Source organism: Bos mutus, chromosome 18 (genome assembly GCF_027580195.1).
Source record: "Bos mutus isolate GX-2022 chromosome 18, NWIPB_WYAK_1.1, whole genome shotgun sequence".
Classification (NCBI taxonomy): Eukaryota; Metazoa; Chordata; class Mammalia; order Artiodactyla; family Bovidae; genus Bos; species Bos mutus.
This window is the reverse complement of record NC_091634.1, coordinates 48,433,488-48,457,436: the sequence shown is the minus strand read 5'-3', so window position 1 is coordinate 48,457,436 and position 23,949 is coordinate 48,433,488. Positions and strand designations below refer to the sequence as shown.

The window sequence follows — 23,949 nt, the reverse complement described above, 5'->3', positions numbered from 1 at the left end:
CACCTGCCAATGCAGGGGACATGGGTTCATCCCTGCTCCAGGAAGATTCCTCATGCCGCGTGGCGACTAAGCTCGTGCACCACAACTTACTAAGTCTGTGCTCTAGAGACTGCAAGCGGCAGCTGCTGAAGCCTGAGCGCCTGGAGCCCGTGCTCTGCAACAGGAGAAGCCACCGCAGTGAGAAGACCACACCACAGCGAGAGAAAGTCCAGGCACAGCAACGAAGACACAGCACAACCAAAAATGAAAAATACAATAAATTTTAAGAAAGGAAAATGGGAAAAAGACATGAAGAGACATTTCCCCAAAGAGGAGATGGCAAATAAGCACCTGAGAAGATGCTCAAATCTTTAGTCTTAGGGAAATGAACACTAGAATCACTACACATGTACATATCCCATATCTATCAGAGTGATTAAAATAAATAGCAACCACACCAAACGCTGGTGAGGATGCAGAGAACGTGGACCTCTCCAACGTTGCTGCCCTGGGAGCGGGTCATGGTGCAGTCTCTCAGGAGGGCAGTGTGGCAGCCTCCCACAAAACAGTATGAGCAGCTTCCACATGACCTGGCAACTGCACTCTCCAGCATTTACTGCATAGAAATGAAGACTTACACTAAAACCTGTCCATGAATATTCACAGCAGCTTTATTTGCAACAGCAGAAAACGGAGAACAACCCAGATGTCCACTGACAGGTGAATGGTTAAACCAATTGAGGTACAGTCACATCAGGGAACACCCTTCGGCAAAGGAAGAAACAAACCACGTGTTCATGCAGCACCTTGGGTGGCCGCCAACAGAGTCCCGAAAGGTTGCATACTGTGGGGTCCATTTGTACCCCATCCCTGAAATGACTTGCCAGGGGTCACGGAGAAAGTGGGGCGGGAGGGGGGCTACCAAGGGCAACAGGAAGACTCCCCACCAGGGTGGGGATGTTCTAGGTCCTGAGTGCACTGTGCCAGCACCCCAGTGGTGACGTTTTTATGTAGTTTTGCATGATGGGATAAAGGCCACACAGGGTCTCTGTGTTATTCCTTACAGCTGCATGTGACTCTCTAATTATCTAAAAAAAAATTTAGGCAAAAAAAAAAAATGACGGTAAGGACTAGAAAACCTTGGGAATAGGCCATCTGTGATGGTTTGAGGACTCTGCCATTAGGACTTAGACACAAGTATGTGGTCCGTACAACTTGTTTGTCCATTTGCTACATACCAGTGAGCGCCTTTGAAAGGATTACTGCTGTGGTTTGTACACTTCATCAATAAGAAGTGGGCTTAGCTGCCTCAGGGCGTGTGGGATCTTAGGTCCCTGACCAGGGATCGAACTGAGTTCCCTGCACTGGAAGGCAGATTTCTTAACCACTGGACCACCAGGGACATCCCAACACTGAAACTTTTATCTCCTTTGCTCTGCACTCACTGGCCTGTCTTGTCTCATGTAAATTTAACCTTTCTGATTTCCTTTCTTTTAGATATTCTCTTATAGAATTCAACCGTATGTAATTTTTTAAGACCAAATCTAAGCTCCTTTGTTTCCCTGGTGTCTCAGACAGTAAAGAATCTGCCTGCAATGCAGGAGACCCAGGTTCGATCGCTGGGTTGGGAAGATCCCCTGGAGGTGGGCATGGCAACCCACTCCAGTATTCTTGCCAGAGAATTCCATGGACAGAGGAAACTGGCGGGCTACAGTCCATGGGGTTGCAAAGAGTCAGACACAACAGAGTGACTAAAATACACACACGTACACAGTCTCCTTTGTCTTTTGGAAAAAGCACCAAGTCTGTTTCTGTTATTGATACACAAGCCAGTGACGTGTTAGTCATTTCTCCTCCATCTCACCTCGGGGTACTTGTTCTGGTGTTCTTTTCACCGTGTGTGCGTATGAATGCGTGCATTTGCAGATTGACTATATTTAATTTATTTTCAGTAGTTGCTTGGGAGATATTATTCCTGTTCTTAATGTTCTTGGAGTTACCATATTTAAAAAAAAAAACACATTTGACTCCTGTGTTTCTGTCCACTGCATCGGTTATGAATCCTCTCTGGGCGGTTTGAGGAAATTCGCCCACATCGCTGCCCGCTCCTGCCCCCTCACCCTAACCCCACCCTTCCTTGTTTTCACTGGCACATTAGGCAAAGAAGGCCGGGCTGGCGGACAGTGTTTGTTTTAGCATGTTATATTTTCTTCTTGAGTCATTTCTGGCAATTTTATCCTGTTTGTTTTTTTAAACCACATTGTAATGGTGACCTGGATTTGCCTCTAAGAGTAGGCATTTGTTGCTCAGTCTTCCTTATTCTTATGGGTGTCCCACCTCACCTCTCATTGGACTGGGGTCACCTGGGGCATCATTTTGGGGCTTTTGCATGAGTGGAAATGTCTTTCTGCTGCCACCACACCAGGGAACACCTCGGTTTTACATAAAATCTTGGACTAGAATCATTTTCTCTGTGAGCTCTCACAGTGTACTCCCTATTCTCAGAATTTATTATTTTGAGGAAGTGATGAATTTAACGTAATCATTTTTCTGCCTAGAAGTTAATAGAATTATTTCTTTAGTCTCAAGACTTAAATTTTTTTTTCTTTCTGAGAATCACCTAAGGCTTTTTCCTTTCATTAGCTTCACCAGCTGCAAGACGCGGGGCTCCACTTTGATGGGAGGTTTCCCCGTCACGTGACACACGCTCTTCTGCCCCCACTCTCGGCCCTTCCATGGATGGCAGCCCCTGCCCACCCCCGACATCCTCCGCCCCTCCCTCACTGTCCTCCTGGCGCCCCAGCTGCTTCTCCTTGCTGTCCAGGCACTGACACCACTTTTTAAACAGATTTATTGGGACATAACTGACACAGGATGAACTGTACACATTTAAAAGATACGATTTAAGTTTTGACATTTGCATCCAGTTGAGACCATCACCACAACCGAGATCATCACCCACCAAGCTTCCTGTGCACCTTGGGGACGCCGGGGGCCGGGGAAGAGGAGGCTATGGAGGGGACGAGGGGAGGGTCCTGAGAGTCCAGGGCACAGAAAGTCCCAGAGGTGGGCACCACGGGGGTGCTGTGGACACAGCCAGATGGGACCCTCAGGACAGAGATTCCCCCACCCCGTGTGTGGTCACTGGGGCCATGATGCCCAAGCGGCCCCAGAAGGTCCAGGATAGGTAGATAGAGAAGAGGCCGGGGGACTTCCTGGCACAAAGGCCTTAAGATGCTTTGCAGGAGTCCATCTGTCCTTTGGTGCTCCCGGCTGCTCCGACCTAAGGACAGACCCAGGACCCCTACCATAAGGGTTAGCTCCCCACACCTGATGGGCCCCTTCTGGGACAGCCCCCCTGGGTGGAGGGAGACCACCAGCCTGAGGGCTGGAGATGCTGGAGGCTCTCGGGTTGCAGGAGTAAAGCCCAGCCCGCCAGGGAGCACAACGCGGAACCCAGAGGCCCGGCCCCTGGCCTGGCCTTTGGGCCTGGTGGTACCTCCTCTGTGGGTCACCGGCGCCCGCAATAAGGCCGCCCAAGGCCCCACACTGTCTGAGCTGGGTCATTGTTGGGCTGCTCACTGGCCGTGTGGCTGGAGGCCAGCTCTGGGCCAATGAGGAGCATGGGGGTCTCCGAGAGAGCCTCACCTCACACCCCCTCCTTATGGGAGGAGGCTGCTGGCTCTTGGGCCCTGGGATGCGGGGGCGTCCACAGGAGGAGGCACAGTGGGCAGGGCCGGAGCCCAGGTGTCCGACCAGGCCAGGCCGGAGGAAAGAGGAAGGCGGGCGGGCGCGGGGAGTTTCCCAGCCACACAGCCAACCCTTTAGACGCTTCCGGGGACCCGGAAACACGGGCTGGCCTTCAGTCGAGCCGGGCTCGTGACCCACCCCTGCTGACCGGCCCTCGACCATGCGATGGCAGGACAGGCTGGGGCCACGTGTCACCTAGGGAAGGGAGGCCACCCCAAAGCTCTCATGTGGACCCGGGATGCCACAGTCTGCTCACCAAGGGGCTGGGAAAGGAAGGGACCTGGGGGCTCCTCTGAGACTCAGAGTCCAGTTGTTCACATCAAGCCCCAGAGTGGGCCCTGAGCAGGGCAGGGCTCAACTGGACAGGTGATAGTTGGAGTCCAAGACCTGCCACCCGCTGGCTGTATGTGTTCCTCTCTGAACTTCAGTCTCTTCTTCTTCTGGCTGGGAGTGGGGGTCCCTAACACAGCTGGTCCGTCTGAGAGGACCCCCGTGCTAGTTCCTGTTCCTTCCCTGACCCGCACAGCCTTCATTTCAGGGCATGAGAAGCTGTCCTTTCTCACCCAAGAGTGAACTCCCTCTTGGGGGGCCATGTGGTGATTCTAGAAGACATTTATCAAGGAAGTGTCTCCTAGGCCTGTTACCCGTGACCCTCGGAGCTTTACAAGCATTCGAGTGTCAGGGCTGTGCAGTGTCATGGGTGTTACTCCTAAGACACCCACGCAGAGCCCTTGGCCTCCCCTTTGCCAAGACCCCTCTGGCCTCTGCAGGATCAGAGTCCCAAAGCCTGGGTGAGTTGACTGCTGGGTGGACACTCAGTTCTGAGGATCCTTGATCCTGTGGAAACAGCAGAAGCAAAGACTGGCCCCAGGGGGTCAACCGCTGCCCCCTGGGTCTCCAGGACTGATCGAGGCAGCCATCCCACAGGGAGTCAGGCCCCTGCTGCCCTCTGCCGTCGTCCTGGCGACCCAGAGAGCTGAGCGCTTGTCCTTGTCCCAGCAGGTGTGCGGCCACATCTGACTGGGACCAGGCTTGCCTGTCACATAAGGGTTTCCTTCCCTCTGTCCCAGGAGGCCCTTCCAGCGGCCAGGAGGACACAGAGGCTGCAGGAATTACCCTGAAGAGCCCAAGATAGCCAAGTCCTGTGGAAGGGCTCAGCTCTGGCCACATTGCTTGGCTGCTGCTTCTGGAAGTTTCCATGAACTGAGGCATGTTAAAATGAACCATTTTCCTGTCTGATCACATACTGACCCTGCTGCAAGGAGGGTGTCCCAGGCCTAGGGCCTAGTTTGGAGGCCCTAGCCTCCCCTCCCCCAGCACAGCCCTTCTACAGCTGGTCCTGGCCCTGGGGAGTGACCATCTATGCGGCTGCAGCCTCACAGACCTGTGACAGTGGAGGGGCAATCCAGCCAGCCCACGTGCTGGCAGCCGTTCCATCAGGCGCCTTGGGCTCCGAGGCCCGCGCCCCAGCTGCACCTGCGCGGATGCGGGCGCTGCGTGGGCGCAGGGATGTTCCGCCCGCTGCGCCCTGCCCACCGGCACTGGGAAGTGAAATTGCTGGGTGGGCGGGCGAGGGGCCGGCTAGGGGCGGGAGGGTCCACAGGCGAGGCTGCCAAGGCGTCATGGGAGGCTGGTCTTCTGCCCAGGCACAAGGGTGGACTCCAGTGTCCTCCGCATAGGATCTGCAGGCGATGGACCGCTGGGCGAGTGGGAAAGAGACCCCCGCCCTGCCGACATGCCTCTGACCACCGACCAGCCCAACCACAGGGAGAAGAGGTGATTGTGCAGCCAGATCCACAATGCCCATGCACATGGGTGGCCTGTGGGTCCAGTGTCCCACATGGCCGGTCTGGGGGAGAGGGTCCACTTAGCCTCATCACTCATCACAGCCCGGAAGTGGCTTAGTTATCCATGCCCTCCCCTTGTGTAGATGAGTAATCAGGACCAGACCCAGGGCCGGCTGCCTCCTCCGTGCAGCCCATGGAAAATGAAAATTCAGGCCCTTGTCTAAAAAGTATGAAGCATTTCAAGACGTTAACAGCTGAGTCTTAACCAAGTGTAGGTGCTCCTGACCCTTGCAGAGGGCCACGGGCTTGCTCCTGCACAGCCCCCAGCAGGCCAGTGCCACCTCCGGGCACTCCCAGGCCAAGCTAGGGGTCTGAAGCAGCCTAGTCCAGGCACTCTCAAACTGGGTTCCCTAGAGAATCAGTTCCCATGGGCCTCCCAGAGGTTGCCCTGGGGGGTGGCCAAGCAAAACCTCTAGCTTCCACCACTGGACCCCCAGGAACTCCAATTCTAGCTTAGGTATTTGTGGTCAGTAGTTTTTTTGGAGGAAAGATGGTTCAAAGAGTTATATGTGTTAAAAATGTAAAACATGGATTTCATCCAAGCCCTGATTTCAACGTGAAGGAAACTGAAGCCCCAAGAGTTAGTGGGAGCTCCTGCAGGGCTGACCCAGGGTCCAGGTCTCCTGCCTGGTCACTCAGAGCTGCTTGGACAGGCTGGGAGCCAGTCCTCTGAGTCGGGTCTGGGGGTCTCCTTGCTGGCTGGAGGGCTTCTCTTGTGGCTTAGCTGGTAAAGAATCCACCTGCAATACAGGAGACCTAGGTTTGATCCCTGGGTTGGAAAGAGCCCCTGGAGCAGGGAAAGGGCACCCACTCCAGTATTCTGCCCTGGAGAATTCCATGGACTGTATAGCCCATTCACAAAGAGTCAGACACAACTGTGCGACTTTCACTTTTACTTGCTGGCTAGAGGTGCTTCAGGACTCCCGACACCATTTGCAGCACGTCTACATCCACACACGTGACTGTCGATCAAGGTCCCTTCTTGTGGGACTGTGTCACTCTATCTTGAGATGCCTGTCCCCTGTCGGGGAGCAGGACCCATGTGTGGAATTGCCTCAGTTGAGGAGGGGCAGGTAATAGGAGGCCAGCCCATTCTCACAGCTGGCTGCTGTCCCCATCCCCACCAGCCAAGGACCAGGAGCAGTGACAGTAAAGGGAAGCCCAGCAGGTGCAGGCCAGAGGATGAGTGGGGGCAGGGGGAACAGGAGGGCACACCCTACCAAAGAGACCAAACTTCCCAGACGTCACTGTGTGCTGGCCAGGCAGCGAGTGTGGCCAGGTCTGCGGTTCAGGCCCCCGCCCCGTGCCTTGCAGGCCCTCCTTCCACTGCGTGGGGATGTGGGCACACCCCACCCGCCTCATCGCTGCCAGCAGCAAATACCAGCTGTGCAGCTGTGGGCCACTGTTCTGGGGGTCAGAGCTTGGATCCCACTCTGCAGGGGGCCTGCTGTGTGGCCCTGGCAAGGTGCTGGGCCTCTCTGAGCTTCAGTGTCCCCACCTGTAAAATGGGCAGTATGCTCAGAGCGAATGAGTAGATCACACATGTGAAAGGCTGGCCCAGGAGAGGCTCATTCAAGAGGCATTTTGCTTGGGTTTTTTTTAGGAGTAAGTGTCTCCTGTGAGCCTTGCAGCTAAAGCAAGATGAGGAGTGGGCAGGGGATGGCCTCTAGGGAACTGGGGGTGCTGACCAGGTCATGTGAATGGTGCCAAAGCAGTGCCCAGGCTCTGGACTCTAGCTGCCGTGGAGGCTATCTGTCATCTGGTGTGCACCTCCAGTGCAGGGGCCTGGTCTTGCTGCTGTGGCAGGGGCCCTGTGTGCCCAGGCAGATGTGTGGCAGGCTGCCACCTAGCCCTGCCCCATCACTGTGGCTCTTGTCTGAAGAGTGTGTTGCTCAGAGTGGCCGGGCCTCTCTGTGGCAGCCCTGCCCCGATCGTGATGCCCAGGGCTGCAGGCCAACCTTTAGTGGGCAGCTGCAGCCCTTACCTGTTCTGTCCTCTACTGGGGCTGCCAGGTCCCCTCCCATGCAGGAACTGCCTGCCACTTACGCAGCCCAATGTGCTGACCAATGAGGGGTGATCACCGAGTCCCAGGTACCATGGGAGACTCGGGGGCAGGGGGTTGGCCCAGTCCCAACACTGAGGTTGTGCAGGGCTCTCAGCTGGAACACTTAAGTCCCAATGCCCAGGCTCAGCCAGACCAACCCATCAGAACCCTCATCAGCCAGTGCCTGGCATCACTGACATGCACTCAGAACTGAGACAGAGCGATGAAAAGACGGTTAGGAAAGCATATGAACAGAGTCCAGCCCTGGCCAGTCCCAGGGTGGTTTTCCAGGTCCATCACCCACCAGCTCCAAGGCCTTAGCAGATCCCTGCCTTCCCTAGTCCTCAGTTTCCCCATCGGTAAAACAGACGGGAGTACTTTCACCCTCCTGGATTCTTGGGAAGATCAGACAAGAAGTCAGCCACCTGATATGTACTGTGGTGTCATCCGCAGAGGCCAGAGGCTTTGATCCTCACAGCTACCTAAGAACAGAGGCACTGTTACTGCCACTTACAGGAAAGGGGACAGCGCAGAGGCTCAGCAGTTCACAGTTCATGAAGCCATGCAGCCAACAGAGAAGGGAGCTAGGGATTCAACCAGGATGATGATGGTGACGGCAGTGATGATGGTCGTGGTCGTGATATGTAACACGTGCGTGTGTGCTAAGTCCTTCAGTCGTGTCTGACTCTTTGTAACCCTATGCACTATAGCCCGCCAGGCTCCTCTGTCCATGGGATTCTCCAGGCAAGAATACTGGAGTGAGTTGCCATGCCCTCCTGCAGGGGATCTTCCCGACCCTGGGATGAAACCTGCATCTCTTATGTCTCCTGCATTGGCAAGCGGGTTCTTTACCATTAGTGCCACCTGGGAAGCCCATGTAATTCTTCCATAGCATTTACTCCACACCTGTCACTGTTCTTAGCAATTTATACGTGTTAACTCCTTTAATTCTCACAACTAACCAATGATCATCTCCAGTTTACAGGTGAGGACAGGGAGGCATAAAGAGGGGGAGTAAATCACCTGCTTAAAGCTACACAGCCAGGAAGTGACAGCAGGGATTCAGAGCAACAGAATTTGTAGTCTGTGTCAGGAGCTCCCCGGTGAAGCTATCCTGCCTCCCACAAAGGTACCCAGTGAGAACAGCATAGGGCTGAGCCTGGAGTTGAGAGTGAGAACCCCGTGGAGGGGCCAGGGTTGTGCAGGAGATAAGGTTTGAGCTGTGTTTTGAAGGATGCATATAGGGGCTAGGTGGGAGGGTCTGCCCGGTATGGGCGGGGCTCTCTAATGGGCCCTCACAGAGGGAGTCCCGCTCCAGGGAGCTGCAGCCCCCCGAGTCACTCATCCCACTGACCAGGAGGTTCCCTCCTGGGCTTGGGGTTTAGGGCCTCTCTGCCTCAACCCTCCCACCCACCTGGAGTCTTGCCTTCAGACCTGATCTGGGCCACACCTGGTGCCAGATGCGCTGGAAGTTACTGGACTCAGGCAGGGAGAGTGGGCCCCCGAGGGGGCACCACCAGCAGGCTCAGGCCTTGGATCCCCTGCCTCCAGAGCCCAGGCTACCCACCTCCTCCCTGTGTCTCACTGTTCCCTTGGCCACACCGCAGGACACAGCCAGAAAACTCCAGACTTGGGAAGAAACCTGGACTCCTCGCCCCCCACCTCAGTTCCTTTTCCTGGATATACACCCGCATTCAGCAACCACCACTGGCTGTCTCGTTCTCCCTCAGCAACCTGGCCCAGATCTGCCCCCTGGAGTGACCACCCTGGCTCAGGTGGCAGTGTGGCCGCTGGCCTAACTGGCTGTTAGTAGGACTGTTTGGCAGCAAGGCCTGGGGTGTCCATTGGGGGTTTCCATCTCTACTTCTGCCAGGGAGCACTCTGGGGAGGTCAGCTGCTCTGGGTGAGGGGCAGAACAGGTTCCCAACTCTTAGTTCTTAGGCCGGTTAGTCAGGCTTTTGGCTGCTTGCACCCATGGCCACCCCATCACCTTCTTGTCCCGAAGATCAGTGGGACAGGGGTGGGACACCTGTGTTGGCTGGGAGGCCGGGCCCTCGGGCTCCTTCCTGAGTTCCTCTTTTCCAGTGGGACTCTACTCGAGAGACAGAAGGAAAGACAGAAGCTGTGTCTGTCGACAAAGCTTGCCTCCTTGATGTTCTCATTCAATCCCCCACCCCTCTGGGGGTCAGTGCCTCTGCTCAACCCATTTTACAGATGAGCACATTGAGGCTCAGGGAGGCTCGGTGGTAAGTGATGGAACCCGGACCCCCATGCCTGTGTCTCTCCTCTGCTGCCCCTCACAGTTCCTGAGGCTGCTTTCCCTTCTGTTGGGGCCCCAGCTGCAGCTATTTCTGTTCGGCACCCCCTTCCCTCACCCCATGGGGCCTGTCTGTGGTTTAATGCAGTGGTGTGTCTATCCATACCTCCATAAGGAGGACAGTCTCCGCTGCCTGTCACTCACCATGTGTGGCCCCCCAATCCCTGCTCTGCTTCCTGGGCTGATCTGCACTGGGCAGTTTTGTGGCCTGTGCTGAGCTTGGTGAGTTACTCGTGTCATCACTGCCACGCTCACCATCAGTATCACCCTGCCTTGTTTCTGCAGGGCCTTAAGGGCCCAGTCCATAGTGCTCTGGACCGTCAGATGACAGCCTCCTATGCCAAGAGTCAGTCTGACCCATGGCCTCTCCCGAGCCCAGGTACCCAGGGAGCAGCTCCCGTCTGAGACAGGACGGGGTCCTGCACAGGAACCGTCTGGTCCAGCATCTGGCCCTCCGGGCGGGGGACAGAGGCACCAAGGGGCGGTGGCACGGCAGGCAGGGGAGTGAGGACAGGACGGCTGTGCTGCAGGCTGGCTCGCCTGCAGCCCACTCTGGAACGACCTGGGGCGAGGGGCCCAGGGCACTCAGCTGTCATCAGACGCCCCTCCCACCGGTGCACACGTGTCCTGGGAACATTTAAATGAAAAGCACAAGGATGGAGAAGTGTTTCTAGGAACCGCGTGGGGCTGGGGCAGGGGCAAGCAGGCTGTGGGGTCTCCAATGCTCACCCCTGGCCAGTGGTCCTGGGCAGGGAGGTCCTCCCGCCTCTGCCCACTGCTTCCAGCCACTAGAACAACCCAGACCTGCTTGGCAGGAGCTGGGCAAGTGTTGAGCGTGGGCCCGGGGCCACCTGGCTCCTCTAAGGCCACCCAGGGCGATGCCTGGGTGGAGCATGGCCCCTGTGTTCTGAAGACTCTGCCCTGGGTCTGGAAATGGGGCGTTGAGCCCAAAGTGACCTGAATTCAAATATCATTCCGACAGAGAAGAGCAGAGAAGACCAGGAGCGGAGGCTGAGTCCAGGCCCCAGGATGGGGAACTTGAGGCCAGGCCCCAGCAGGTGCGGCATGTCCGCAGCAGCTCAGAGCCCGTGCTTGCTGAAGGGTCGGGCGGGGCCGGGCCCGGTGGGAGGGGAGGGGCCTCGTGGGGGAAGGTCCTCATCGGAGGGGAGGGACCTCGTGGGAGGGGTGGGGCCTGCTGGGCTAAGGCTGTGATCTGCGCTCAGCGGACCTCCTGCTCCAGGCTCGTCCTGTCTTATGACATGGACGTGAGCCGGGCAGGACCCCGGTCCAGAGCCACCTGCTGGGTCCAGACTACGGCAGAGCTGGGCCCTGGACTGGTCTGGAACCTTGCCAGGACATGGTTTTCCCAACAATAAACTGCTCTGAGGAGCTGGGGTGACCCTGGAGCCCAAGTGACCACTCAGCTTCTCATCCCCATGGCTCTGCCCTGGGAAACCCAACATCTTGCTGGACCTGGGGACACTGTGGACGAATCCCTCAGCTGCTGGCCTCGGGGGTAACTCTGAGCTTGTGACTGATGTAGAAAGACCCATGGAGGAGTCCGGGTGCATTGTCTGGTTTACTACTGCCCTCCGCCTCACTCTTCCTGCTCCATCCTCCACAGACTCCTAGCACCACTCACCTTGCTGCCACTGCCACCTCCGTCCCTGCAGCTGCCCAGACTCCACCTTCTTATTCTCGAGTGAGAAGCTGAGACTCAGATTAACTTACGCGCTATCACTATAATTAGTGGAAGCAGGGTAGTGGCTTTCTGTTACTATGTTCAAATCACCCCACACTTAGCAGCCGCCATGGCACACACTTATCATCTCACTGTTTCTGTGGGTCCAGAGCCCAGAAGTGGCTTGGCCTTGAGTGAGGCTGTGTCTCACCTGGAGGCTTGACCAGGGCTGGAGGCCCGATTCCTGGGAAGCTCTACCCCTGGCTGTGGGTGGGGCCTCAGTTCCTCCCATGTGGATTCTCCCTCAGGCTGCCTGAGCACCCTCACTACGTGGCTCCCCCAGATAAGCAATCTGAGAGTCAGGAGGAAGTTCAGGGCATCATGGATGTGCCCGGAGCCACTCACATTCCTGCCCAGGTCAGCCGTCTTCAGCTGGGACAGACCGTACATGGCAGGGACACCAGGAGGTGAGTCCAGTGGGACTGGACCTCCCGTCTTGGAGGCTGGTGGCCACAGACAGGGTGGAAACCCAGGCCTTGCCTGACTCTAACCCCAACTGCTGACCGGTCTGTCCTCTGTGTGTCCAGGGCCCACTTGGCGCCCTCAAACCTGTTCCCCACATGACAGCCATCCCTCTTCAGAGGGAGGCTCCATGCTCACAATCTGCAAATGTTCCCCTCCCGAGAACGCTGCTGCCAGCACATCTGTGTTTTGCTTTAATCAAGTGAAAAGGTGTGACCCAGACACCCCCAGCAGTTTGGGCTCATTAAGCTGGAGGTGTGAACAGAACCAGTGGAGGAAAAGCCTGCTGCCTGGTCTCCTGGGCCCCCAGGTGCTCCAGCTGGAAGGGTTTCCCCAGGGGAAAGCTGGAGGTCAAGAATGGAGGGGGCCTCAGGGCAAGCTGTCAGGTGGGGAGGCTCCAGTCTCAGTTGCCCTCTGTGGAAGCATCCCATTCATTCCACTCCCACTGACTGAGGACCTGCTCGAGGTCTCTGTTGAGGGGCGGGCAATAAAGATGCTGGTGATGCCAGTAGCAGAGAGTGTCCATAGTTAGCACTGATGAACAGCTTTAAGTGTCCTGGGTCCTGGATCCTCCCAGCAGGATTGAACCAGGAACGGAGGTGGGAGCTGCCATGACCTGTTTTCATAGACCAGAGTGTGCACGCCAGCAGCACTGCCACATGTCCTTAGGGCTTTCAGTTGGAGGCAGGTGCGGACTGAGTGGCCAGTGCCCCACAGCCCTGCCGAGGCTGCCCCCCACCAATCCTTTCCCCGGGCACTTCTCCTCCCAGGGTCAGATCCAAGACCAGCTCAGGTCCAGAACAGCTGGACTCCTCCAGATGCCCCAGGAGCAGGGAGGCACTCATCTTCTGTGGCCTCCCAGCTCCAAGGGGCTGCCATGCAAGGCCGCCCCCAGCACTGTACACACAGGGATGGCCCCCTCCTGACCATGTAGGTGGCCATGGGGAGATCATAGTGGCCAAGATCCCAGCAGCCTGTCTCTTCCTCTTTCCAGCCACCCCATCCTTCAGGGCGTGTCTGCGTGCTCAGCGAGACACCTAGTGCACATGGTTTTGTGTTCCAGTTTTTAAGTGTTAGTAGCTAGGAGTTATTTTATGCTATTGGTATTCAGCCAGCGATGGCTGTGAGCAAGTCTAGCATTTCTCTGTGGCTTCGCTACTGTAGTTTGCGTGGCCCTGTCGTCTTGCTGTTTTCCTCTCTCCTGACTCAGCATGCCCCAGGCAGTACTTAGCTTGTTTCCTGGTTGTGGAAGCAACACCTTTTGAGGACACAGCTGTGGAGACCACTCATTCTTGACGGAAGGAGCTGTCTTGCGCTGTGTGGGGAAGACTTTGGTTTTAAGCACAGCAACACACACCCGTTCATTCACTCAAGAATCTCACAGCCACAGAGAGACTAGACGCCCAAGACAGGGAGCAGAGCTCTGTCACTTTGTCAGAGGGAGTGTGGACACTGGGAGCCTCAGTTTCCTCATTTGTAAACTAGGGATGACGCAGTCCTGGTGTCACATGCCCTCAGAGCCCCCGCCTGGTGGTGTACCCCTCCCAGGACCCTGGGACCTCCATGTCTGCAAGCCCCCATGGCCTTGCCTGACTTGATTTTGGTCCAGGTCACTGTCTGTCTTGGCTCGGACGGCCTGTTTCTCACACTTCTGGAGGCTGGACATGTGAGACCCTGTGCCTGATGAGAACTCATTTCATGGCATCTTCTCACTGTGTCCTCACCGGCTGGACAGCAGAGGGAAGCAGGCTCTCTTGTGACTAATCCCATCCTGCGGGCTCCACCCTCATACCTCAAATAACCCCATCTCCCGAAGACCCAGCTTCTTAGCACTGTCACACTTAGCACTGTGGGGTTTCAACATGTGAATTGGGTGGAGGAGATTCACTCTACAACATCAATGGCGTATGACTTGTTTGTCTAACTATTCCCTTTTCTTCTCCCCGTGATCATGTTAAGTGACAGGAGGGCAAGGGCTCTGTTTACATCCTCAGTAGCCAGACCATACCTGCGGACACAGCGGCACCAGCACAACCACCCACTGGCCTGTCGTGAGCTGTGGGAGGCCGAGGGGTCCTGTGTTGCTTAGCTGAAGTTGGTGGCGTGACAATAAGAATTTGTGATGGCTGCTGATTAGGCTCCTTTTCCCATTGTGTGCCTGGTGGAAGGAAAACCCTGGGAATCCTAGAAGTGTTTTGAGGACTGGAAGTGAGAGTGCAGCCACGGAGACTCAATGATAGGCAGAGGCTGCCTGGAGACGGAGAGGAGCCATGTTCTTGTGGGCATTCTTGAAGCGTTTCCCTGTCCCCTCCCCATTTAAAAGTTACTTTATAGTCTAGTTGAACTTTTATCTTTATCGCAGGCATACGCAGCTATTCATCCACACAGTTGAAGAAACCACCCTTCCCTTCCCAATCACCAGAGGCACGACTTTTGGCTGATTCCTTGATATTTACCACCATGTGTCCAAAGAGTCTCCAAGGTCGCCCTGTTACAGTTTGCTTCTGCGATGGACACCTGGCTTCACTCTGTCCCTCCATCCCACACCCTTCCTGTGTCCCCATCCCTCCAAGGCAGGCTGGGGGGGAACTGCCTAAACTCAGATAGATCAGTGTCAATGTTTGCATTATTTGTTGTCATTCAGTTGCTCAGTCATGTCTGACTCTTTGCGACCCCATGGACTGCAGCATGCCAGGCTTCCCTGTCCTTCACCATTTTCTGTAGACTGCTCAAACTCGTCCAGTGAGTTAATGATGCCATCCAACCATCTCATTCTCCGTCACACCTTCTCCTCCTGCCTTCAATCTTTCCCAGCATCACGGTCTTTTCCAATGAGTCAGCACTTCTCATCAGGTGGCCCAAGTGTTGGAGCTTCAGCTTCAGCATCAGTCCTTCCAGTGAATATTCAGGATTGATTTCCTTTAGGGTTGACTGGTTTGATCTCCTGGCTGTCCAAGGGACTCTCAAGAGTCTTCTCCAGCACCACAGTTTGAAAGCATCAATTTTTCGGTGCTCAGCCTTTATTGCAGTTCTGCAAATGCTGTCTGAACCAAGCCTCCTAGAGCCACAGGATACTTTGCCTTTACTGCTGTTTTCCCAGTATTTAATTATCACCTATTTCCTCTTGACCAGTTTTCTACATATTTATCCTTCTTCTACCCCCAAACTCTCCCTCAGTGCTTCAGATCTTCTCTCAGTAGAGCAAATGCACCCATTATTGCCCCAGCTTCACCTTCCTGAGGATGACTGGTCCTGTCTGTCTGGTGGGAGACCCAGAGTCCAGGATGCTAGGATCTGACTCAAGTGGTCCCTGGACCACTCCAGTTGCTGTGCTGGGAACAGACTGAGGGGGTTGGGTGTGCAAGCAGGGAAGCCAGGAGGAGGCTACTTTAGTAATTGGGGTAAAGGACCAGGCTCCCTCCTCCTCTGTGGTTGCAGTGCTGGTGGTGGTGGAAGTGGCTGGACTCTGAAAGATGCTGAAGGAGAAACCAGCAGAACTGCACATGAGGCGGGAAGGAAGGAGAGGAGAGGAGTGTGCCTGACCCCACAAATGATGGATGCAACACTATCAATGATTAACATCCTCAGTCAGTCAGTCAGTTCAGTCGCTCAGTCATGTCCGACTCTTTGCAACCCCATGAATCGCAGCACGCCAGGCCTCCCTGTCCATCACCAACTCCCAGAGTTCACTCAGACTCACGTCCATTGAGTCAGTGATGCCATCCAGACATCTCATCCTCTGTCGTCCCCTTCTCCTCCTGCCCTCAATCCCTCCCAGCATCACAGTCTTTTCCAGAGTCAACTCTTCGCATGAGGTGGCCAAAGTACCGGAGTTTCAGCTTTAGCATCATTCCTTCCAAAGAAATCCCAGGGCTCATCTCCTTCAGAATGGCTGGTTGGATCTCCTTGCAGTCCAAGGGACTCTCAAGAGTCTTCTCCAAAACCACAGTTCAAAAGCATCAATTCTTCGGCACTCAGCCTTCTTCACAGTCCAACTCTCACATCCATACATGACCACTTGAAAAACCATAGCCTTGACTAGACGGACCTTTGTTGGCAAAGTAACGTCTCTGCTTTTGAGTATGCTATCTAGGTTGGTCACAACTTTTCTTCCAAGGAGTAAGCGTCTTTTAATTTCATGGCTGCAGTCACCATCTGCAGTGATTTTGGAGCCCCCCAAAATAAAGTCTGACACTGTTTCCCCATCTATTTCCCATGAAGTGATGGGACCAGATGCCATGATCTTCATCTTCTGAATGTTGAGGCGCAAGTTCTAGTCCATCCACACTGTTATAACAGATGCCACAGGCTAGGGGGTGGGGCAGGGAAGGGGGATAGTTATTCCAGTTATGGATGCCAGAAGTCCAAGGTCAAGGTGCCAGCAGACTCTGTGTCTGGTGAGAGCCCCTTCCAGGTTCATGAACAGGTCCTCTCACTGTGCCCTCACCTGGAGAAGAGGTGAGGTAGCCCTGTGGGGTCTCTTTTCTAGGAACACTGATCCCATTCATGGAGCCCCTGCCCTAATGACCTAATCACTTCCCTGAAGGTCCCCACTTCCTGACACCATCACATTGAGGGGTCCGAGCTTCAACACACGAATTTGTTCGGGCACAGACATTCAGGTCATAGCAAGGAAGATCCCAAGTTCAGGTGGGGCCACGTCCACGTGGCTATCAGGTCAAGCGGGCGGTTAGGATCGTCCCCACCCCTAGGCTCGGAAACAGCCCCGTTGTTCGCCCAAGGGCTGTGGGTCTATTGCCACTCATTCCCACCAGGAGGTTCTGCTGATTTTCTTGAATTTCTTCGGTGATTCCTCCTTTGTCTTGTCTGCGGTCCCTTCCTGAAACTATTACACTTTTCTTACTGGACCGCTCGGAGGCCCGGGGATCTTGTCATTTTTCCTCTCCATCGCAGTCGTTCTGCTGCTCCTGGGAGATTCCCAGCCTCTCTTCCCTCAGGCTCCCGTCTTCAGCCCCCCGGGGATTCACGACCCCGAGGGTGCAGCGGCCCAGCCCTGAATCGGCCCGCCCCGACCCGCGGCGCCCGGGAAGGAGGCCGGGAAGCGCGCTGGCTCTAACCGTGTGTCTGCAGCCCCACAGAGTGCGTGTTTATTGATTTGTTACTTAGGAGAAGTCTCACGTTTCAGTCAAGTGGACTTCGTGCCCAGCTCCGCCCCACAGGGACTTAGCACACCTGCGGCGCCTGATTCCCAGCCCGCTTTGAGGCCGGGAGCGGCGCCGACCCCCTGAGGGGAACGTTCGCACCCGGAACCCTCGCCGCCGCGCCCCGTCGCACCGGGGGAATGCGCTTGGGTGCAGGACGAACGGTGCGCGAGTACCGCGGTTCCTGTTCCGGTTTTGACCCGGCTAGGAGGAGGTGCGCGATCCCGGCCTGCGGAGGTAGAGCCCGCCCCCTCACCCCTCACCCTTCACCCCCCTCACCCCGCCCACAGCATCCCGGCCCGCCCCGCCCCCTCCCACGCAAGGGCCGCGTCACGTGGGGACCCTGCCTGGCGTTCTCGGCGCTGAGGCGACGTCCAGGCCCCTTTGGTGTGGAAGGGAGTCGAGTTCAAGTTCAGCCAGCGTTGGAGGGGAACTTGATCTGTTGTGACGGAAGTAGATCCATTTCCTTCCTCTTTGGCCGCTGGACTCCTCCTCGAAGCACCCCGCCCCACAGTCTTTTACACTAAAGAGGAGGTGGTAGTGAGGGGGACTCTGAAGGATGATTAGGAGTTTACCGAAAAGGGGAAGGATGACAACGTAGAGGTGGAAAGAGGAATCACGTGTTTGGGAAGTCTGTAGCTTTCCAGCCCGGGGAAGGGGCGATGTTTGTCTGGAGGCCTAGGCAGGGACATTTGTGGGTAGGGAGCACCGGTGCTGAGCCCAGGAGCACACAGGTCCACAATTGGCTTCCGAGGGCCCCTGGCGGTTCTGATGTGAAACTTGACAGACTAGCAAGTCTAGCGACCTTTTCTCAGCCCCTGCTGGGCCCGGGCAGCATGCAGAAGATCCACTCTTCAAGGCAGACAAATTAAACCACGGGCCAGGGGTCATAAGCTTCTTCCCTCCAGCTGGCATCTTTAAAATGGTATTTTATGTCCAAATATGGATATGAGTTTAGCATTTGTTTTCTTCCTTTTTTTTTTTTTTAAATACAGTGTGAATGTCTGTTACTTAAAAATGTAACTTTGAAAACAGCTCCCAAACCGCAGGTGGCGTGCTGAAACAAGTGTTCCACCCCAGAGGGAGAGTGTGGTCCCCTCTCCTGCCCCACACTTCCACCCAGGCCTCAAGACAGCAGGCAGGAGGGTGGGGGGAAGGTGATGCTGACCCATCAGGTGCCATTTTACTCATTTCGAAACCAGCCGCCTTCATTTGAATGCAAGTATCATTCTTATCGTGTAATTTTTGTCACACGGCTCCGTGGTGAGCAAGGTGCTGAACATGGCTGGTCCACTTGCCTCCCCCCCTCTGTCGGTTCTCACAGGAACTGAAGGCTCAGACAGGTGAGGAAAACTCAAAAGGACCAGTGAATGTTTCAGTCTGGGTCTGTTTTGACTAAAATCTGTGCACCCGGATTAGGACATGAAAGATGTTATCATCTTCCAGGTGTCAGGCTCGTGTCCTAAGAGGGCCGTGCGCCTCAGTGCTCTGACCCAAGAACCTGATGGTCAGAGCACCGAGTGGCCTCTGCTGCATCTCTGCTGGGCTCCAGCCACCTGGCGGAATCTGAACGCAGGGTGGCCTTCCCAGGAGCAGGCGTCTGGCTCACCACAGTTCAGGTTTCCGTGCTCTTGGCTGGGATCCTTTCTTGTTGCACACCGTGACAGTGGTCTCATGATGTCGGTTGACTGAGACAGGGAAAATTCATGGCCATGTTGCACTTACTTGGTGGCAGCATCGCTCCAGTCTGTACCACGGTGGGTGAGGGCAGCCCGTAACAAAGCGCACCTGTGGTTAGGAGGCAGGGCTCTTCCTGAGGCTGCTGGTCTGTCTGGACCTGGACCTGCTCAGGACACAGTCCTCTGCCCTGACCTGATGCTTTTTGCTGCTCCCCATTACCTTGGACACGTCTGTGACCATGGACAGAAGAGCCTGGCAGGCTATAGTCCATGGGGTCGCAAGAGTCGGGCACGACTTAGCAACTAAACCACCACCATGACCTTGGAGGTTTTAGCTCTGTTGAATGACTGGAAGATGAGTGGCTTCAAGAGCACATGAAGCTGTTCTGAAGGGGTGACCCCTGTTCCCACACATTTGGCTGGAGATAAGTTAGTGCAGCCTCTGTGGAGGCCACCTGGGCCATATTTACCCATTTGAAAGTCACTGTTGTGAGGCTCAAGGGTGAGCAGGAGGGGCCCTTCTCAGCCTCTGCTTCACTGACACCCCCGGGTGACCACAGCTAAACATCCCCCCAGCTTTCTTCCCTGCAGGCTGATGTGACAGGTTCCCTGTCTCCCCAGCTCCAGCCACCTGTCCCACTGTGCCACGGATCACCCGTCTCCACATGGAGCCAGCGTACCTCACCACCTCCCAGCCCTGGCACTGGGGTCAGGTCACTGCTGCTGGATACCACCTGGCGGTGTTCTGAGCGCCAGTGTAGCAGCCTTCCAACTGACTTGATAACTGACTTCTTTATTCTCCATGTGAGACTTCCGTGAACCGCTAGCTTTAATTAAGAGAAGAAGGCCATTGTCTCATTTTTATTTGCTTCTGTCATTTTGAAAAATTGAAGAGTTATCGACAATTACAAACACCCTGTGATACACCATCCAGAACACATAATTTTAATATTTTCCTGTTTCTTTTCTGTATCAAAATGTTTGTGCTGGGGTTGAAATAGCTCCATTTTAAAATATAAGCATCATTTACTAAGTTTTTATTTTCTTGGGCTCCAAAATCACTGCAGATGGTGACTGCAGCCATGAAATTAAAAGATGCTTGCTCCTTGGAAGAAAAGCTATGACAAACCTAGACAGTGTATTAAAAAGCAGAAGCATTACCTTGCCACCAAAGGTGTGTATAGTCAAAGCTATGGTTTTTCCAGTAGTCACGTATGAATGTGAGAGTTGGACCATAAAGAAGGCTGAGCGCTGAAGAATTGATGCTTTTGACCTGTGGCATTGGAGAAGACTCTTGAGAGTCCCTTGGACAGCAAGGAGATCCAACCAGTCCATCCTAAGGGAAATCAGTCCTGAATATTCATTGAACGGACTAATGCTGAAGCTGAAGCTCCAATACTTTGGCCACCTGATACGAAGAGCCAAAGCCCTTGATGCTGGGAAAGATTGAAGGCAGGAGGAGAAGGGGATGACAGAGGACAAGATGGTTGGATGGCATCACCGACTTGATGGACATGAGTTTGAGCAAGCTCTGGGAGATGGTGAAGGACAGAGAAGCCTGGAGTGTTGCAGTTCATAGGGTCGCAAAGAGTCAGACACGACTTGAGAGACTGAACAACAGCTAGACTTTTAAAATCTGATCACAAAAGTCATACATGCTCATTGCATAAAAACTGCAGAGAGTGGAGAAGCACGAAGAAGAAAACAAAAGCCACCTGCCACCTGGGGCTCACCTTCCCATCCCGGGGTGGGATGTCCCTCCCCTGGGCCTCACTGAGAGCTGTGTGGTCAGACTGTGGCCCAGCCCCACACACATGTGTATGCCCTGCTCCCCTCAGATCTTCCGGATCACCCAGGTCAGCCCCAGTTTTTCAGTATCAGAAATAATGCTACAGTGAAGACCCATGGTGAACTTTGACGTACATCGCTGATTATTTCCTTAAGATGCATTTGAAAAGCAGCCGTAGGAACAGAGGGCCTGCATTTCCTATGTTCATGTTTCATCTTGAAGGGACTACTGATGTCCACTCAGATGGCTGGGCAGAGGCCCCAAGCCTCACTAGGCTGGGGTGCTGGCCAGTTAACGTGCAGTGTCTCTTGGGGCAGCTCGCAGCATGGTTTTGACCTTCCTCGCCCAAGGCCTTTCTCACCACTCATGGTGTTGCAGAGTGGTCAGGGCCTGTGGGCCAGCCGGGCCTGGGTCTGGGAGTTGCTTTTCCTGCTCCTCTGTGGCCCTGGGCAGGTGGCTTCACCTCTCTGTCTTCCTTGGAGGCACTGCTCTGACCGCCGGCTCACTGCATCCATTCCTGCCTGCCCCATGTGCAGTCAGAAGTCAGCTAGCCCTCCTGCCCTGGCCAGGGTGGGGGGGTGGGCAGGGAAAGTGGGGTTCAGCCCTGTTTTTTCCAGTTCAAGTCCTAGAACCCCAGCTTTTCGCTGGGGTGGTGCAGCCCCTGATTCCCCAGAGGGAGCAGGCAGACGGCTCGCCCCTCAGCCCCTTGTGTTAGAGGAAGGCCGCTCCAGTGGTCTCGCTGGCAGCAGTGTGACACTGCCCATGATGCCCTGTGAAGCCTGGTAGGTAGATCGGTGGGAGCAGTGGCCACTCCTGGCCGTCCATCTGTCTGCTCCTCTGCACCCCAGAAAATGCTGCCACTTCAGCAGGCATCCCTGAACATCTCTCTTGCATTGTCACCAGCAAAAGTCAGGCCTCGGGCCGTAACCCAGAAACAGGCAGTTCGTTTTCTGTTTACGGTTTCCGTTTGTTTTCGTTTCTCTGCCCTTAAAGCAAATAGAGAAGGATTTGCTAGAAGTGAGAAGGGGAAGCACTGAACCCCTGGTTTGCTTTTCAGTGGCTCACTTTCTCTCTGAAACTGTCACGTCCCACATGTTCATCACATTTCTTGTTTTCTCTGGTCCAGGCAAGCTGTTTTCTTAGAACTTGTCATATTTATGGTAACAAAAATCCAGAGGTGTGAATGGCTATGAGCCCACCTCTGAACCCTGCATAGAGGGTAAGCCATAAGACACTCCGGCTTTTGGTTGCTGCCTCTGAAAGGGACGTGGGCCACGTGCCCTGGAGGGGCCATGATGGTGGAGGCCTGGAGCCTTCCGGAGCAGCTGCTGGGCCGGGCAGGCGTCTCCCCTATTCCAGGCTTCTGCCTGCTGGGCCTGGAGGCTGGCAGACCTTGTGTCAGGAGCTCCTGCTGCGGGGAGCAGGTGGCCAGCAGGCTGCACAGGGAGGGGCTCAGGACAGGCCTTTACTGCTGGGGGCTGTGTTTGTTTTGTTAGGTAATTATAGAGTGCTGTGTGTAATCTTTTTTTAAATGAAAAACAGGGCAAAACTGTTTGGTGTGATATAACAAACACAACATATTCTCTTTCCCCTGGAGCAAGTTAGTGACAGAGAAAGTGAGGCTTGTCAAGAACAGGATGCCTGAATCCAGGGCAGGGAGGAGGGGGCTGGGGTGGGGGGCAAGCCACCAAGCCGTGGGTGAGGGTCCACCTGCTCATTTTAGCCTCTGACATTCAGAAGAGCCCTCTGGGGTGCCTGCGCCTGTCCTCTGTCCCTCGAGCACGGAGAGATGCTTCCCCCCACAGTGCAGCCAGGATCAGGCCATTTCCTTGTGCTCTCGTGGGCAAGGAGGATGTGGGGCCTGGCATGGTGGCTGATGGGGAACGATGGCTGGGGGTGAAAGGCTCTGGCTGGACTCTGGGCTCTGATTTAGGAGCAGGCCGACTTGGAATTTTCTCATGGGTGAGATAGGGTTACCAAAGGTTGCCCTGTTTACTGAACAAGGCAGTTGAAGATGAAAACACATCATGATATATTAAGTGTAGTATCGCTGTCAAATAACACTTGTTAAAAAACCTTTAGGAGGACTTCCTTCGTGGTCCAGTGGCTAAGACTCCACTCCCAGTGCAGGAGGCCTGTGTTCAATCCCTGATCAGGGAACTAGATCCTACATGCTGCAACTAACACCCACTGCAGCCAATTAAATAAATATTTTTAAAAATCCTTTGGGAACAACTCGGAAAGCTGGTCTACCCATCATCTCCTAGTCAGGGGCGCTGCTCTGGCCAAGAGCACTTAGGTGGAGCAGAGGTGGGCCTTGAGACAGGGCAGGCAGTGGTCTGTGGACCTCGCAGGCTGCCCTGGTGCTGGGAGGGCACCATCTTCAGTGGTACTGGGTGGCAGGCGGGTTCCTGACTGCTCCAGTTGCGGGGAGGTGTGGAGAGGGTGTGCCCTGGTCCCTGGCCACCCAGAGGGGTGGGGTCCTAGGGCAGGGCTCAGAGTCCGGCTGGCCCTTCCCCAGGCTTCGTCCTCTCAAGCAGTCTGATGAATTCCAGGTGCGTGTGGCGGGTCACGGCCCTCCTTCTGGCTGTGCTGGTCGTTGTTTTGTCATCAGGTTGTGGGGAGAAGGAGGGAGTTCTCTTCTAGCTTAAAGAACAGATGCACAGACTGTGAGCATGCTGCCTCTGAGGGTCTGCTCTGCTTTAGACAAGTTGCTGGGTGACCTCAGCGGGGTGAGTGTCCGGAGCAGAAGTGAGCCCTGTGTCTGTATCCGGCTCGCTGGAGCCTCCAGGCCCCTGCTGAGGGCGAGGGGGCACAGTTTGGGGGCTGGGGTGGGGGTTAAGGCACCAACCCCACACAGCTAGAAATCCAGGTAACCTCACAGTCAGCCCTCCTGTGCATCCCCAGTCTCCATGTTCATGTTGTGGAAGGACGTAAGTAGTTGAGTTCTGTTTCTCCTTGACTTAGCTAGTTTAATTCATTGTTTTAGAATCTTGTGTTTTTAAAATCCTTAACATAATGAGATTAAATAAAAAGCCATTTAAGTTCCAAAGGCATGCATCGAGAGGGCGTTAGTGTTTCCTGTCTTGGGACGACCCCCCGACTGGAGGTGAGGCCGCCTCTCCTGGCCACCATGGGAGTCAGGCCAGGGCAGGCTGTGACCTCAGTGCCTTCTTTTC

The 23,949-nt window shown here is 55.0% G+C and overlaps 1 protein-coding gene across 1 annotated transcript in view; it reads left to right on the top strand.

Annotated features, from left to right (window-relative positions):
* The first annotated feature begins 17,392 nt into the window (after positions 1–17,392).
* Positions 17,393–23,949, top strand: part of ACSF3 (acyl-CoA synthetase family member 3) — a 48,292-nt gene continuing 41,735 nt past the window's right edge. Inside the window, exon 1 of the mRNA XM_070388541.1 lies at positions 17,393–17,539. The gene's annotated coding sequence lies outside the window, so the exon portion shown is untranslated. The remainder of the gene's footprint in view (positions 17,540–23,949) is intronic.